The sequence below is a fragment of the Electrophorus electricus genome, chromosome 1 (genome assembly GCF_041902795.1).
Source record: "Electrophorus electricus isolate QZ-2024a chromosome 1, ASM4190279v1, whole genome shotgun sequence".
Classification (NCBI taxonomy): Eukaryota; Metazoa; Chordata; class Actinopteri; order Gymnotiformes; family Gymnotidae; genus Electrophorus; species Electrophorus electricus.
The window spans coordinates 41,116,745-41,134,389 of record NC_137497.1 but is presented as its reverse complement, the minus strand read 5'-3'; the positions used below and the strand labels follow the sequence as shown (position 1 = coordinate 41,134,389).

The 17,645-nt window shown below is 38.0% G+C and overlaps 1 long non-coding RNA gene across 1 annotated transcript; it reads left to right on the top strand.

Moving 5' to 3' along the window:
- Nucleotides 1-5,106: 5,106 nt before the first annotated feature.
- Nucleotides 5,107-8,418, top strand: LOC145647262 (uncharacterized). The gene is made up of 3 exons (XR_014116317.1): nt 5,107-6,508; nt 7,399-7,540; nt 8,042-8,418. It is a non-coding gene; the product is annotated as an uncharacterized LOC145647262 (long non-coding RNA).
- The last annotated feature ends 9,227 nt before the right edge of the window (nt 8,419-17,645 follow it).

Here is a 17,645-nt window from a genome sequence, read left to right as displayed (position 1 = left end):
ATCTAACAATGAAGTAATTTTAAAACATTACATATATAAACCAGACATAAACTGATTTCACAAGCTGTACTGAAACCTGTTTGAAATGGAGTCTAGAAGACTATTAATAGGAGAAAATAAACTGAAATATTGGGTTACGTTAATAAACATTTACAGCCAGAGGTTTTGAAAAAGTTAGTTTATATAATTAGCTAATCGATAATTTTAACAAAGCATTTCTGAAGAATATGTAAACAGTTTATATTACTGTAGAAAGCATTGGCCTATATAATATTACAGTATGAGAAGTATGTATAAATGAATACACAATATAGGTTAAGTAAATGTTTTAACAAGAGGAATTGATCTCTTACCATAACACTAATATTTTCTATTTTCTCTGATATTAAGTAAATGTGCCCTTCCTAGCATAGTTTCTCATCAATGAATATACCAAGAAATTTAGTATAGTGGACCTGCATTGTGTTAATGTAGGATTAGACATACGGACTGGTGGAAGTGTATCGATGCCTTTTCAATTTTAGTACTCGAAATCATTTATGAACTCTTTAATATTAAGAGATAATTTTACAGCTTTAAACCACAGATCAATAAGGGATCATTTGATTTTTCCTATGTAATTTTATTAAGAACATTGGTTAAGTCTTTTAAACATATAATTATTTCAAATTGGAACTCTATACATACACTATGACATTTTTACTAAATAAAAAATGCTTATGCTTATTGATCACAACATCTATACTAGATTGTGTCACTGTCACTTCCATAGAAAGAACAAGAATTGTTGGTGTACAGCCATTTTCAGCTCTCTCCAGAGACGCTCTATAGGGTTGATGTTTGGACACTGACTGGGCCGCTCAAGGGATTTCACAGCTTTCCTGAAGCCACTCCTGGGTTTTATGGGTGGAATGTTTTCAGTTGATGTCTTTTCCAAAATATAAACCTTCGCCCCAGCCTGAGATCTTGAGCATTTTGCAAAAGGTTTTCACCTAGTATAGCGCTATATTTTCTGCATCCGACTTCCCCTCCGGCCTAACTCATCTTTGTGTTTTTATAAACTCCAAGCAGCCTCTTATGTGCTTTTTACTGAGGAGTGGCTTCTGCCTGGTCACTCTGCCATAAAAGTCCTAATTAGTGGAGTGCTGCACTGATAGTTGTCCTTCTGTAAGGAACCCTAGATCTCATTTATATTGATAATTCATTATTTGTCTGATGATGGCAATTTATCCCTAATAACTCATTTATTGCTGGGTTGTCAAATCGCTGAAGAATATTGCTTGTTACATGTGAGTATGATTGAGCCTACCAAGCTCTTGGGCACTGCAGAAATGTTCCTGTATCCTTCCCCAGATCTGTGCTTGTGTGTCACTTTCATGTGTGTCGTTGCTTTGTCGTTGTTGAGTATTATGTGTAGATTGAAGAGATGAAAGTGAGTTAAATCCATTTGAAGATGAATCTAGAACAAGAAAAAATGAATAACTTGAAAGGGTCTGAAAGCTTTTTGCATACACTGTATATAAATGCTTTCAAAAGCACAAGTCAAAATAAGAGGATAAAATGTCTAACTTCTGTGATGCTTCATAAGTAAAATAGTTCTGGCCTTAGACATTATCAGTATGTCATTTACATGTCAACTCATAATTGCAAAAAAATAAATAAACTGCCAGATTATTCAATTCAGATTGCTTAGTACTGTTTTAGTGGTTGCTTCATTACAGAATGAAAACAAGCACACCATGTCACTGAGATGCAAACTGAATTGGGTTGAAAATGGCTTTGGGAGAAAATCACCAGCAGCAAGTGCACTTCCACCATGTTTGTTTTCCATCTCTTTTCTAGGTTACAGTGATCAACAGACCATGATTTTACCTGTCTGTGAACGTGATGATGAGACAGGTGGAAAATTTACTCAGGGTGGTCCAATTATGACTATTCTTTTCAAAATAGTCCTGGAATACCTACAGTAATAGATGTTTTTCCTAATGATTGGTTTGACAGTGGCAGATGGGGCCAAATTACACTAGAATATTCTTGTAGTAATATTCCAGTAAGGTTTGAATAAATATGTGAAGGATAACAGTTTATAAAGGAAGGCTTTATTATTTATTAATTCATTTATTTATCAGAACATGCAGTCCTTTACATTCATTAACACTTTGGTGTAACTGAGCAGTTCAAAACTAAGTGTTGTGACTATAAAAAAACAACAACTTTTGTTGAATCTTTGAATAGTGCCATTCCATTGACACATGTTACTGTATTTGCGGAGTTTTTCTGGTGTTTTTAGAAGAAAACTCAAAAGGTTCCCATAATATTTGCAGAACACTGTCAATGTGATGGTCATGCTCGCATGCCGGAGTGTCCCCCATTTCCCTGGCTACCTAAAGCACTTCCTTGTTTTCCTACTATCGTCTATTTCTATGGTTTCCTGTCTCCTCCCCTTTAGCTCCAGCTGTTCCTCGTTTGTCCTTCGTTAGTGTTCCTATTTAAACCTTGTCCTCTCCTCTTGTGTTTGTTGGTCATTATCTTCTTATTCTGTGGCACTGACTCTCTGTGCTCTAGGCTAAGTCACCATGAATTTAAGCTTCATCCACTTTGAAACCAACCTCTGTAAAGCTGAAAGCCAAAGTCCATCCATCACAAAATATTTGCACTGATCTAGTGAAGCTCAATAAACTCTACACTCTGTCCTGTCTCCCAGCTTCACTCCTGAGCTGCTCATGTCGATGCTCGAAGGTGCGGGTGCCAAAATCCGTTACAGCCATCAAAGGAACCTGTGTGGTGGTGCCGTGCAGTACCACATCTCACACATATGCGACTTGGTACAAGTATCAGCGCTCTGGATACCCTCCAGTGTATTCTAAAGACACCAAAGATATAATAAATCAGTTTAGAGGAAGGACATCACTCCTGGGAAATGCTATGCAGGGAAACTGTAGCCTAAAGATTGACAATGTTCGCCAAGAGGATGGAGGAATAAGTTTGTATGTATGGATCAATCCTCACAGCATATATGGAGATTACACAGAGATAAAAGTCTGTGAGTACACAAGGAGAAACAATGTTCAAAACCTGCACGCAGACAAGTTTATTAAGTAAATTGAATAAGTAATTATGAAAATAATTATGACTTTGGCCCAGGTAATCATATTGACCACTGATTTTAACATTTGTATTTTTCATACAGCGGCACCTTCAGAGACTCGCATTTCTGTAGAAAGCACACAAGTGGAAGGAACGCTTTTCTCAGCCAAATGCACAGTCCGGCACTCCTGTCCAGTGTCTCCACCTCTGCTGGAATGGCTGGGCCTGTCTTCTGTTTCTAATGAGGTGACCACTACACAGGACTCGGGTGGCTTGTGGGTTTCTGTGGCACACGCTCAGTTCAATGCCAGCCGTCGAGACCATGGTAAAAGGCTCACATGCAGGAGAATGTCAGATGGAAACACTGCGACTGGTGATGCACTTAACATCTTATGTGAGTAAAGACTACGCTAATGATTTCCTCATTTTATATTATCTAAACATTTTGAAAAATGTAAATTAAAAATCAGGTTGGGTGGTAGAGGGATAGATGAGATTAAATTTAATTCATCCTTAAAAATAAAACCACATTAAAAATGCAACAAAGAATGTCAGAGCATTTCAAACCATCAAATGAACTGCTAAACTCTAATTGAGATAAACTCTGTATTGTATCCTTGCATAATCTAGTTTGTGGACTATATGAAATAAGGCTTTATGAATATATATAGTTTATATTAAATTCATTTCTGCAGATGCCCCAACAAATGTGAACATAAATACCAGTGGAACAACGCCTGTGGTTGAGGGTGGTAACATCTCATTAACATGTAGTAGTGACAGCAACCCTCCAGTGGCTAGCTATGAGTGGCGCATCATCCAAATGAATAGCACCATTAAGCACAAGACAAGAAGTTTATTGCTTCAAGAGGTCAGACGAGATATGAAAATCTCCTGCATTGCCCATAACTCCATCGGACTGGGTGAATCAGACCAACTGTCTCTGAATGTCCATTGTGAGTAGCTGGTGCATTTACTTTTTCAACATGCTTTGCTGCTATCACAGTTGACACCTGTTGAGCAAAGGCTGTCAAACAACAGTTCTTACAGGCCACATTATTACACTGATATATTCTTTAGATTATTTAACACAATAGATTCAATAAAATCTCAATATCAATTCCTTTATTTTGTACATCAGGTATGTTATGGGGAAGAAATCCCTAAATTGATGTGCGTCTGTTCTGAATTGTAGTCTGACACCTCAGGCTCAGGGAATTATTAGTCTATTTTACGTACTTTGGAATGACTCATGGTAAGAGATGATTGGATACATGGACCTGCTCAATCTACTCTCATATACTGTGTTAGAATTACTGCACATGTTTTAATCATGGGAGGGTTGATTTATATCTTCGAGAGATAAGATGTGCATGTCCATAATCCATCAAGCATTCATACAAGAGTCACTCTTGGTCAAGTGAACTGTTTGTTGACCGTGGTCTTTGTTAACCTCTCTCCAGAGACTCTCTGTGACTGTACTGTCACTATTGTGTCATACCAGAAGCTTCAGTACTTCCTGCCCCTTTAACTCTTTGTTAGTGGACTGGGTGTTACAATATATTCATACAGTCTTATAGTAACAGAGTTTGTTATTTAATTGTGCTGCTATAGACATTTACATTTATAGCATTTAGCTGACTGAGTACAACCTGAGCAATTGAGGGTTAAGGGTTTTGCTCAGGGACCCAACAGTGGCAACTTGGCAGTCATGGGGCTTGAAACAGCAACCTTCCAATTATAAGTCAAGTACCTTAATCACTGGCTGTATGCACTCAATGCACGTCTAAACAGATCTGAAAATGAATGCCCCAGAAACAGAATCTATATGTGAGGGACATTTCGCTTTGAGATGACAAGGGAAACATGAAAGTCTCTTGCAAGTATTTTGCTGTGGCCCCATGATTCTTTGTCCTTCTAGAGCCAGACTGTGGCTGTAATAACACCAGTGTGTCATGCAAACCTTCACTGCCTCTTGCCCCTTTAAACGTGGGATATTGGGTTAGGTGCCACAGCAGTAAGATTTTGTGATTGTGTTGCTGATGACTTTGTCTCCGTGTCTCAGTCCCTCCCACCATCCTGCCAGACTCAGCCTGCTGGGAGAGGGAAGGATCTCTGCACTGCATGTGCTGGGTGGAGGCGGAGCCAAACGCCAGCATCTCCTGGACTGTTGATGGAAGAAGTGCTCTCCTTCCTCACTTCAACATGACAAATAACTATACGGGAAGGACCACAGTGTCAGTGATGACAGGGCCACCGGGCCACTTTGTAACTTGTGAGGCAGCAAACTACTTTGGCAATGACACTTACCAGATGTCTGGCTTTCCACAGCTGGCACAAGGTACTGGATACTTCTCACTTGTGTGTAGGGGAAACCGCAGAAGGACATTGCTGCTTGTTCTTAAGTCATTTCCTCCATTCTTTCCAGCCACTGTTGGATTGACCTATTTCATTCTGGTGGCCATAGTTTTAATTGTGGTTGGAATTGTTGTGGTAGGTGTCCACAGAAGAATGAAAAAGAAGTAGTTTTACATGATTTATTTATTCAGCCACAATGTAAGGGTCGGTGCCATGCCGAGGCCCCCTCTGGCCACCAGAGGGAGGTCTCGAGTCAGGTACACCACTAATCAGGCATAATGCCCAACAGCTGGGCTAGGCCTATATAAGCCCAGTGACTCAGTCACCAAAGTTCTGAGCAAAGTGCCTAGCTGGTAACTTTGGGTATTGAGGTCTGTGAGCCCTTGTGCTATACCTCACTTCTGTGCTGTGAGGGTGTACCTGCTTTTACATGTTCCCTCCCCTCTCCAGTTTTCCCCCTCAAATCTGTCTCTCTCCTAAGACTCCCCTTCGCCATTACCGTTCCTCCCTGTTTTCTGGTATCGATTCTGCCCTCCTTCCCGTGGCATCCTTGGTTCTCCCTTTTTCCACGCTCGGCCTGGTGTTTAGTTTTGTTTTCCTTCTAGATTTGTCATCTTCCATTCCTTTGAAGAGCGATTATACGTGCAGGTGGTTTTTTGGCCACCGCAGTCTAGCAGGTGTGCGTTCACCTCGCAACACAACAGCCGGGGTTCGACTCCCCCCTTTGGTTGTTTACTTTACTTTTCCACATGGGCCTACCATTAGAGCATGATTGCTCTCCCAGTAGGCTGCCTACTTGCTGGGTTCGAACCGACCTTACATACAATTACGTTTATCTGGTATCTTAGCACTGAGCTAAACTTAAAACCCAGCAGCACCTTCAATAGAGTAGTAGATTTAAAAAGGGAGGAACAGACCTTTTTCATTAAGCTTAAAAGTTCTCTTATGCATTACAGTTTTCTCTCACATATTTACAGGACTCTTCAATCTGCTTTCATTTCAGACATGAACACTCGAGAGGAGCTAAAAATACAAGAGGTTCCGAGAACACAAGCCAGTGTAGGTGAGTCCAAAAGTTCCTCACCAATCATTTTAATGATTGTAGAATGAAAATTAAACATTCTGATGCACATGCGTTTGAACAATGGGGAAGGAAAAAACATGCACTTCAGTCAGGCAAAAAATGTTTTATTATCATGAAATAAACAAAGCGTGAACACAGACTTTATGGCTATATTTTATTCCTTGAATAATTTGGATATCTGTTGAGTTCAGAAACACACTACTTATTTGAATGCAAATGTCCAGAGGTTTAGGGTCATGTGTATGGGTGGTCTGGGATGGGTGTTGTCCACCTAGGGGAATCACCCCATACAAGGAAAACTAAGCTTTTTTTTTTTAGTGTTCATAGTTTTCTGTAATTTTGACATCAATTATCATCAATGGTCATCGATGGTCATCAAATGCTCTGCTTTCCTATTAGCCATTTTGAAGGTGTGAGTGTGCTACGTCAGTGTTTCCCCTTTACAATATTGCCAAATCATGACATTTCTTCACATATGCTGTACAGACAGTTGAAGGGGGGCCCTTTACAATAAGGAAAACAGTTCCCTGGGGTCTTAGTGAAATGTCTGATATTTTTTGGACCAAATACTACCAGGATCATCCAGCACAACATGCTTCTCTGTCTGTCCAAACAACCCTGTTCATAACTATTTGTTTGAGTGCCTGTTCCTTTAAATGATAATGAGCCACCACTCAACTACAGAATGATTAACATTTTCATTTAATCTAGGATTGTTTTTCAAATTAAAAATACAAGTAAGTGCTTCATCCAGATGCATTATGTTTTAACATTTTTCATCTGTGTAAATTTAAATGAGCTTTATAGTATGTGTTCTGTCATGGATTTGTTTTTAAAGACACTTCTAAGGAACTGCTTTGTTTGTTTAGACAGAACATAGAGTCAAATGGAACCCAGACCAAGGTCCGGCAGAAGACCTATGAATGGCACAAGGATGACAACATCTATGCAAATGATGTATCGGGTGGGCATATTTGGAGTACCGCCATGGTGACTTCACAGGCTCCCGAGGTAGCAACAGCACACTGCCCCCTAAAGACAAAGTAATGCCTCTACAGTTAGTAATGTAGTTGTTTCTCAGTCCCAGTGCTGGACCATGGGCCATGCTCTTTTCGCTCCAACTGATTTCTAAACTCTTCTTCTAATTATTAGGCCTTTCATAGTCTGAATCTTCATAAAGTCTATCTAGTGTGTATTAAGAACAGACCTATTTTACATATTAGTACTGGTAGGATGCCAGTCCAAAATGGAGGAGTGAGATTAGAACCTAGAAATAATAGTTTACAGTGATCACCAATCATACCTAAAGAGTCTTGTGAATATTTCATAACAGCTGTTCAGTTTATTTATTAATGTGGGCTATTTCTGGGCACCTCAGAGCAAAAAAAAAAAAACAACAAATGGGGGAAAAAAGGAAAGTTGAATGTATTCGTAATGATGCAGGTTTTGTGTTGATATACTGATGGTGTAAGTCATGGTGGTTTTTTTTTTGTTTTTTGTTTTTTTTGGTAGGATGAGATGGCAAGTATCTACCTGAATGAATGATACTCTTGATGGTCTCGCATGTCCATTGCTAAGCTTCAGTATGCTTCACACCAAAATATTCTGCATTCACTGATGTCTGGGATTTTAATATTCCATGTCAGAGCTGAGTATCTGCACATTCTGCAATCTGCAAACATAAAGTTAACATTCTCTCAAATAAAAAAAAAATCTTGATTTTGTGCATATTTATATTTCTACATAAATCAAAATGTAAAATAAATAAAATATATATTCAGCGCAGCGCAAAAAGAAGAAAAAAACAACTGAAGTTGTCCATCTGTGTCTTTCTGTGATCCACCTTGCAATCTGTCACAAGGTCTGTCAAAATAAGATGTAGGAATAAATGCCTTAGCATTGTAACAATAAGCCTCTTGGTACCGTCATTCCTTTAAATGAAGGGAAGTCACCCTAAACTTGTCAACAATCCAATCTGCAAATTCTGCTTGTCCTAAATAAGTCACAATGAGGCCCATTTTTATACAGCGTGAGCCCTAATAATCCCCTCTTGTGCCAGTCACTGTTCATACTTATACTCTACTATGTTAGGTCTGAGATGCTCTGTTCTTCCACACTGTCATGATCAGTGATCATGATTTATTGCACCTTCTAGGCCTAGTGACTAGGCGATCCTACTGCATATCACCTCTTCAGTATACTGAGTTCCATCTGACTGGTGCCATAGTAGAGCAGTGCTTTCTTAAAGCGTCTGCTGAAATGCCTTCGGCCACCAGAGGGCCATACAGCGTCCTACTGCTACAGTGCAATAGGTGGCAGGAAAACTGACAATTCCCATTCCACAACAGTATAATATCTTAACTCTGATCCATCTTTGTGCATTTGGATTTCTATCTATGGAACCTGTATTTCCTATTAACTTCAGAAATGATTCTTTTTTTTATTTTGGAGTCTGAGTTTTGAGCTCTAACTCTGGCTGATCTCATATACATTTCAGTTTATCTTTACTGTAGCAAAGTAGGGACTGATGCCAAATGTTCTCACTGAAATCTGTCTTTACTCAGTCATAAGATTTCCTCCATTGGCTTTGTTCAAACCAACTTGACTGATGCTAAACAACAGAACAACAAAAAACATCAAATGTGTCTTTGACAATGGTATAACAAGGTTTCCAAACTGTCAATTGCACTTGGTTTTAAACAATTTTATTGACTACATGTTACATTCACCTTGATAAGAACAAAAATATTCACTCACCTAAGTAAGCTTAAAGCCAATATCTGGTCTTCAATCTTCCAAAGTTCACACATGTTACTCCACTGCTGCGCTCCCTTCATTGGCTCCCTGTAGCTGCACGTATCAGATTCAAAACCTTGATGTTTGCCTACAAAGCCAAAAATGGGCCAGCCCCCTCATACACAAGGTCAATGGTCAAAGCCCGATCCGAACCTCGAGTACTTCGAACCTCAAGTACGGCTAGGCTTGAAATACCTTGCTTCAGGTCTCATGGACGACAAGCATTGAGACTATTTTCTGTCCTGGCTCCAAGATGGTGGAATGAACTCCCGCTTGCTGTCTGGACAGCAGAATCCCTTGCAGTCTTCAAACGCAGACTGAAGACCCATCTATTTGCAGAATATTTAAAGGACAACTGAAACTGCTCCCTTATTGACTGACTAATTTAGTAATTATTGTAGGGCACTGTTTATGTATTTTAACAAACTCTAGCACTTATTGTTTATAGCACTTATCATTGTTTAAGATAGACCTTATCTATTTTGCACTTCTAGGTATCAGCATTCATCCCTGTATTCTACAGTATTCTAGTTCATTGGTATGTTTAATTCTAATAATAATAATTAATAATGTACTTGGATATATTCTATGAGTAAATGACAAAGCACTTTTGTAAGTCGCTCTGGATAAGAGCGTCTGCTAAATGCTATAAATGTAAAACATCTCACAGACTTTGAACTTCAAAATTTGAAAAAAAAAAATTGCATCCTTTAACTCTTAAAAAAAAATTATAGTTTTTTTTATTTTATTTAAAGGTGTGTGTGTGGGGGGGGGGGGGGGGGAGTTACAATATTGCCAAATCAGTATTACAACATGAATTGTTCTATTGTAATCCATAACCCGACAATCACAGACCCAGAGGGTCATTGTTTGTTATTAATAATACAACAATCAAAAACTTTTTTTTTTTTTACCAGTATTTATGGCCCTAATAAAGATGAATCAGCTTTTTTTTTCATGATTTCTGTTCACAACTAATGAACTGTTCTGGATTGTAATACAGTTTGGGACTCTAATAGTGACAATCTAATATTCCTCCCTCTATCAAAATATGACATTTAATTGAAGTTATAAAACCATGTGTCAAGATCACAAAACTCACTGACAAAATTTTTTTTCCCCTCACAGGTAACTATTGCTGTAGCTGATGTTTGTAAAATGTAAATGTACCCAATTATCATTTCAGTACATTCTGGCAAACCATATTCGAGACCTTTTCTAGGATATTTCATAAGGCAGTAGAGCCATCATCTCTCATTGCATTGTTTGGTGTGGCTCCAACAGGCACCCATCTTTGTAAGGGGGAACTGTTATGCTCACCTTCTGCTCTCTCTTTGCCAGGGGTATGATCTTGTTTAAAGTCTAAGTACCAAATGGACCTCCCTGAAGATTTCACATTATCTTAGCTACTGCAAAAATGTATATGTGAATTAAAATGAAAATATGTTCACTTTAAAAATGACAAATTCAAGTAAATTTTGACGGAAAAACCCGATGTTGCACTGGAAATTCCAGAACGTTTCCGAGTGAAGTCATTGGTGGACATCAGGGAAAAAAGCCGCGCACAAACACTATTATGACTGACTTGGACTGCGAATTTTCCAGTGCTGGTTCTTCAGATTCCGAAGACATTTTTTTAATTCGATGAAGATCATGAATCTGCAGTGACAATGTGGTGGACTGAATATCATCAATAGTGAAATTCAACCATTTATATTTTAGCTAGAGATGGAAGAAGATACTCCAGAGAGCAATGAACAACCTAACCCAGTAGAGAGAACTGGGAATTCCAACTGGTAAAAACCTTTATATTGGCCATTATTCTGAAAACTGATTCTAAAAGTAAAAACTATTACTAAATGTAATCTTGTCTATTAACAATCGCCAACTTCCCGACTCACCAGATAGAGATGGGGGGTGGGGGGTTGTGTCTGGTAAGAGACTTGTGTGGTGTTGGGCTTGTTTGCTTTCAACTAACTGAGAAATCTGTGTATGACCTTGTATTCTGTCCCTGATTTTAGAGTTAATGTTATGCCTCTAATAGTTGGCTGCCTTGTATATACAGTTTTAGCCTGCTCTGTTTGTTTGTTTTGTTGGCCTTGGTCCCTTCTGATGTTGTAACACTAGTTCCCTGTATAGTTGTATGTTATTCCAACACTTTGTAATACATTTGCTCTGCACCGTATTCACTTTGTCTGTTTTGTTTGTCATATCACGCACCAGTCGCTCGGACAATCCTGCCTAGACTGAGATGTAACAGCCTTGAAATGCATGCATTATCATTGCCTTCTCTTTTGCATGGCTGACTTCAGTGAATGTCTAGTGCTAACTCCATACATTGACAAAAAAACAAAATAAAAAAACATAACCCTGAAATAAACTGACGAAATGTTAACCACACAAGTGTTTGGGTGTTTGGAAAGATGCTGGTTAATTATGGGTAATGTAGCTAATTAACTAAATAATGAACATTAGAAATTCATTAGAAAATTAGCTATTAATGACAATAGCTAGCTGTCTAAGCGCAAACATTCAGTTATTGTTATTGCTGTAAAAGCGATCTGTGTTGCATTCAAATTCATAAGATACTCTATAAATCTCCGTAATACAACTACATGCAGTAGTTTTAGCCTAGTATGGTACCAAGCTTCGAAAGTCTGTTAGTTAGCTAATATAATCTAAAATAGGCAAAGTAATTGAGTATGAGAAAGGTGCTATATAAATGTAAATAATAATAATAATAATAATAATAATAATAATAATAATTGCACTTACCCTGTTTACTTCCATTCACAAAGAGTCTCATGAACACCTCTCTTTAACAAGTTTCTTTAAATTCCCATATTGTTAGAAAAGCAGCAGCTCAAGTTATCGTGTGAGCGTGGCTTTCCACATCCCACAGTTGTGGTAAAGAACTACTGCTAACGAAGTAAGCGAATGATCCTTTCCAATGTGCCCTTTTAACTTGGACAAACTTTGTCCATTTTTAAAATATTTTTGGATCTTTGGACTATTAGTGCACGGGATTCCCACTATACATTGAATTTTTGCAGCCAAAGACAACACAGCCTTTTGTCATTTTGTATCACCTATAATTGAACTCGAGTTTCTTGAGTTGCTGTCCACCATCACACGGATGACATTTATGACAGAATCTGAAAAACAACATTTTTTAGGCCGTATTCCTTGAATTTGTAAAAAAAAAAAAAAAAAAAAAAAAAGTTTTCTAACTATCGATAATCACAAGTTAGATACTCAGCTTTCGCTGCAGTTATGTGTTATACACTTTCATATCAGCTGGTGTTTAGCCATTAAATGGAAAGATTCTACTCCACCCAGATACAGCCACTGTGTCAGGGACGTCATCTGCCATTTCAAATTGGAGATCAGATACACCGTCAGAGGGTCTTCCAGGAAGTTTAATTTATATTTCTTTTATTCTATACAATATCGTTTGTTTTGTGTATGGTACTTTGGTGTTGGTTACTGGTAGTAGGAATTGGCTCCCATTTTTGTTGGGTGAGGGTTTTTGCTTCTGTTTATGTGTAGGTAGTGAGGGTAGTCGTTTGTATGTTTCTTTTTTGTTAGGATTATATAGTGTGTGTTTATTTTTTTCATTCGTGTGGGTCTCGTTTGTTGTTTTGGTCTGGGTCACTTCCGAACCAGTTACAGCAGTTTGTTTACTTGTTTCTAAATATTAACCTCTGTACTACACACTAGTACACCAAAGAAGAGACTACCATTTGTGCTTCCGTTTCTTTTTGTTATTCTTTACCAGGGGCATTCTCCATTCCGTTAGGCGTTTATCGTTGCTTTTCCCTGGTACGGCCTCCAAGCCTAGACGGAGGTTCATAACAGTTGGCAGCTCCTCCAATATGCGCATTGTAACGGCCAGTAATTTGCGTACCGTCTCCTTAAGTTACGTTTACGTAAAAGGCGTGTGCATGTAGCCCACGCAGAGGAGTTTTTGGTTGGTACTATACATGACGGGCATTACTGGACCCAGCTCTTCTTTTGTCATTATTTACTTCTTTAGTAACGCGTTATGATCTTTGGACGTTTCCACAACTCATGTATGAGCTGTTTACAAAACTCCAAGAGCGAGCCTAGGTGGCGTGGCGAATAAACCAGCAAGATTACTACAAAACTGAGTGAGTGTGGCTCACGTCTACACCGCATGTTTCACAGGCTTCTCTATACCGGTCCCAAAGCTCTGCTCATCTGGGGTGGAGTGTAACTTAAATAGCACTAACTCCAAGAGTTACAGTATCCCTCGTGCTCCAGCCCCATCGTATCCCTTGTTTTGATCAGTGTGTTGCTATTTTCAGAAGAGAAAGTTGCTGTTCGTTCTGAATTGCCATTGAGTGGCGTTTCCTTTATACTTGGGAACGGCATAGCTTGTGGTATCGCGTTCCCTGTACCCGAAGTGGTGGAAACCCCTGTTGACTCGGAGCCTGACTTGTGTGCTGACCCGTGCTCAGACATGCACGTTAGGTGATGTTCAGACACTTTCGCGTGTAATCCTTCTGATGATTTGGCTGTTTCTGAGTCTGTTCGTGTACCTGATCCGATCATTTCGCCTAACCTGATGCCATTAAGTCCAAGATTAGCATAAAACAAAACCCTTTACCATCACCACCTTGAACGCAAGCCATTAGCGCCCTCAGCCCAAAAAAGGATCTGCTTTCAAAATCCATAAAAACATTTACCCACTCAATGATACCACACCTACTCCACACAAGGAATAGGATTTAGACATTTCAAAGAACATAGATATTCCTCGGTGGACTCAGACTTTCACTAATATTTTCTGGCACATAATGCAGACATACAGATGATACCATACAGATGATGAAACAAACAGTATGATGTTATTCACAGAACACATCACAGAATATAAGATGTTTAAAATGAAATATTTTCATGTGTTCTGGATATGTGCAGTAGTCAAACTTTACTGGAGTGAGGTAGTTATATATATATTTCAGTCCAAGGAATTCTATATCATCATCTCATGATATAATCTAAGATCAAAATTAGTATATAAGATCAAAAACATTTTTTCTTAATGATAAATATTTCTAGATCACTAATTCACCAAGCAAAATTGCTTGTAAATAATGTGTTGAAAGGAAATTTGGTGACATTTTGATATTTTTGTGGAAAAGATTATTTCAGAGGTGTTTTAGCCGAGTAGGCTTTATACATCGCAATGCCCAGATAAAAGGGCAGTGATAAATTAAGTGGTGTGGATATATATGCCTGCAAAACCACAAACACCAGTACCTTTAAATGCAAAGAGGAGAACTGATCTATTTCCTGTGTAACACTGCCATTGTCTTGAAGTTTGTATTAAGAACTACTTGCTATATGCACTGTGCATATAACTGCAGAATGACAGAAAGTGGCAACAGTATGGCAATCAAGTGTCAGTGGTAAAGTGTGAAGATAACATGCTAATGGAGTTCAATTCAAGGAAACAGGAAGCGAGAACTATGAGAGAGTGTGTTCAAATCAGGATGTCAAAAATATCTTTGGTTGTGTGTTTATATAAAGAAAATGATTAAAGGACAGTTCTTTACTTGCCAGTGAGTGTGATGTCTACAGCAGAGGAAGGTAAGAAACCATAATAATAATAATAATAATAATTCATTTCATACACTAAAATACATCTTAAATGCTTTACAGAAGTTATGCAGTTGTGCAAAGCCATGGAATTACCAAAAATATAATAAAAATGAATCTATCAATATATCTAACAATGAAGTAATTTTAAAACATTACATATATAAACCAGACATAAACTGATTTCACAAGCTGTACTGAACCCTGTTTGAAATGGAGTCCAGAAGACTGTTAATAGGAGAAAATAAACTTCTCTTGGGTTAAGTTCATAAACATTTACAGCCAGAGGTTTTGAAAAAGTTGGTGAAAGTTTATATAATTAGCTAATCGATAATTTTAACAAAGCATTTCTGAAGAATATGTAAACAGTTTATATTACTGTAGAAAGCATATATAATATTACAGTATGAGAAGTATGTATAAATGAATACACAATATCGGTTAAGTAAATGTTTTAACAAGAGGAATTTATCTCTTACCATAACACTAATATTTTCTATTTTCTCTGATATTAAGTAAATGTGCCCTTCCTAGCATAGTTTCTCATCAATGAATATACCAAGAAATTTAGTATAGTGGACCTGCATTGTGTTAATGTAGGATTAGACATACGGACTGGTGGAAGTATATCGATGCCGTTTCAATTTTAGTACTCAAAATCATTTATGAACTCTTTAATATTGAGAGATAATTTAACAGCTTCAAACCACAGATCAATAAGGGATCATTTGATTTTTCCTATGTAATTTTATTAAGAACATCAGTTAAGTCTTTTAAATATATAACTATTTAAAATTGGAACTCTATACATACACTATGACATTTTTACTAAATAAAATATGATTATGCTTATTGATCACAACACCTATACTAGATTGTGTCACTGTCACTTCCATAGAAAGAACAAGAATTGTTGGTGTACAGCCATTTGCAGCTCTCCAGAGACGCTCTATAGGGTTGATGTTTGGACACTGACTGGGCCGCTCCAGGGATTTCACAGCTTTCCTGAAGCCACTCCTGGGTTTTCTGGGTGGAATGTTTTCAGTTGATGTCTTTTCCAAAATATAAACCTTCGCCCCAGCCTGAGATCTTGAGCATTTTGCAAAAGGTTTTCACCTTGGATCACTCTATATTTTCTGCATCCGACTTCCCCTCCGGCCTAACTCATCTTTGCGTTTTTATAAACTCCAAGCAGCCTCTTATGTGCTTTTTAGTGAGGAGTGGCTTCTGCCTGGTCACTGCCATAAAAGTCCTAATTAGTGGAGTTCTGCACTGATAGTTGTCCTTCTGTAAGGAACCCTAGATCTCATTTATATTGATAATTCATTATTTGTCTGATGATGGCAATTTATCCCAAATAACTCATTTATTGCTGGGTTGTCAAATCGCCAAAGAATATTGCTTGTTACATGTGAGTATGATTGAGCCTACCAAGCTCTTGGGCACTGCAGAAATGTTCCTGTATCCTTCCCCAGATCTGTGCTTGTGTGTCACTTTCATGTGTGTCGTTGCTTTGTCATTGTTGAGTATTGTGTGTAGATTGATGAGATGAAAGTGAGTTAAATCCATTTGAAGATGAATCTGGAACAAGAAAAAATGAATAACTTGGAAGGGTCTGAAAGCTTTTTGCATACACTGTATATAAATGCTTTCAAAAGCACAAGTCAAAATAAGAGGATAAAATGTCTAACTTGTGTGATGCTTCATAAGTAAAATAGTTCTGGCCTTAGACATTATCAGTATGTCATTTACATGTCAACTCATAATTGCAAAAAAATAAATAAACTGCCAGATTATTCAATTCAGATTGCTTAGTACTGTTTTAGTGGTTGCTTCATTACAGAATGAAAGCAAGCACACCATGTCACTGAGATGCAAACTGAATTGGGTTGAAAATGGCTTTGGGAGAAAATCACCAGCAGCAAGTGCACTTCTACCATGTTTGTTTTCCATCTCTTTTCTAGGTTACAGTGCGCAGTAATGGACAGAGTGCTTAAACTCTTTCTAACAGGTAAAGATCAACAGACCATGATTTTACCTGTCTGTGAACGTGATGATGAGCGTCCCATGGGAGACAGGTGGAAAACTTACTCAGGGTGGTCCAATTATGACTATTCTTTTCAAAATAGTCCTGGAGTACCTACAGTAATAGATGTTTTTCCTAATGATTGGTTTGAGAGTGGCAGATGGGGCCAAATTACAGTAGAATATTCTTGTAGTAATATTCCAGTAAGGTTTGAATAAATATGTGAAGGATGACAGTTTATAAAGGAAGGCTTTATTATTTATTAATATATTTATTTATCAGAACATGCAGTCCTTTACATTCATTATCACTTTGGTGTAACTGAGCAGTTCAAAACTAAGTGTTGTGACTATAAAAAAACAACAACTTTTGTTGAATCTTTGAATAGTGCCATTCCATTGACACGTTACTGTATTTGCGGAGTTTTTCTGGTGTTTTTAGAAGAAAACTCAAAAGGTTCCCATAATATTTGCAGAACACTATGTCAAGGTGATGGTCATGCTCGCATGTCGGAGTGTCCCCCGTTTCCCTGGCTACCTAAAGCACTTCCTTGTTTTCCTACTATCGTCTGTTACTATGGTGTCCTGTCTCCTCCCCTTTAGCTCCAGCTGTTCCTCGTTTGTCCTTCGTTAGTGTTCCTATTTAAACCTTGTTGGTCATTATCTAATT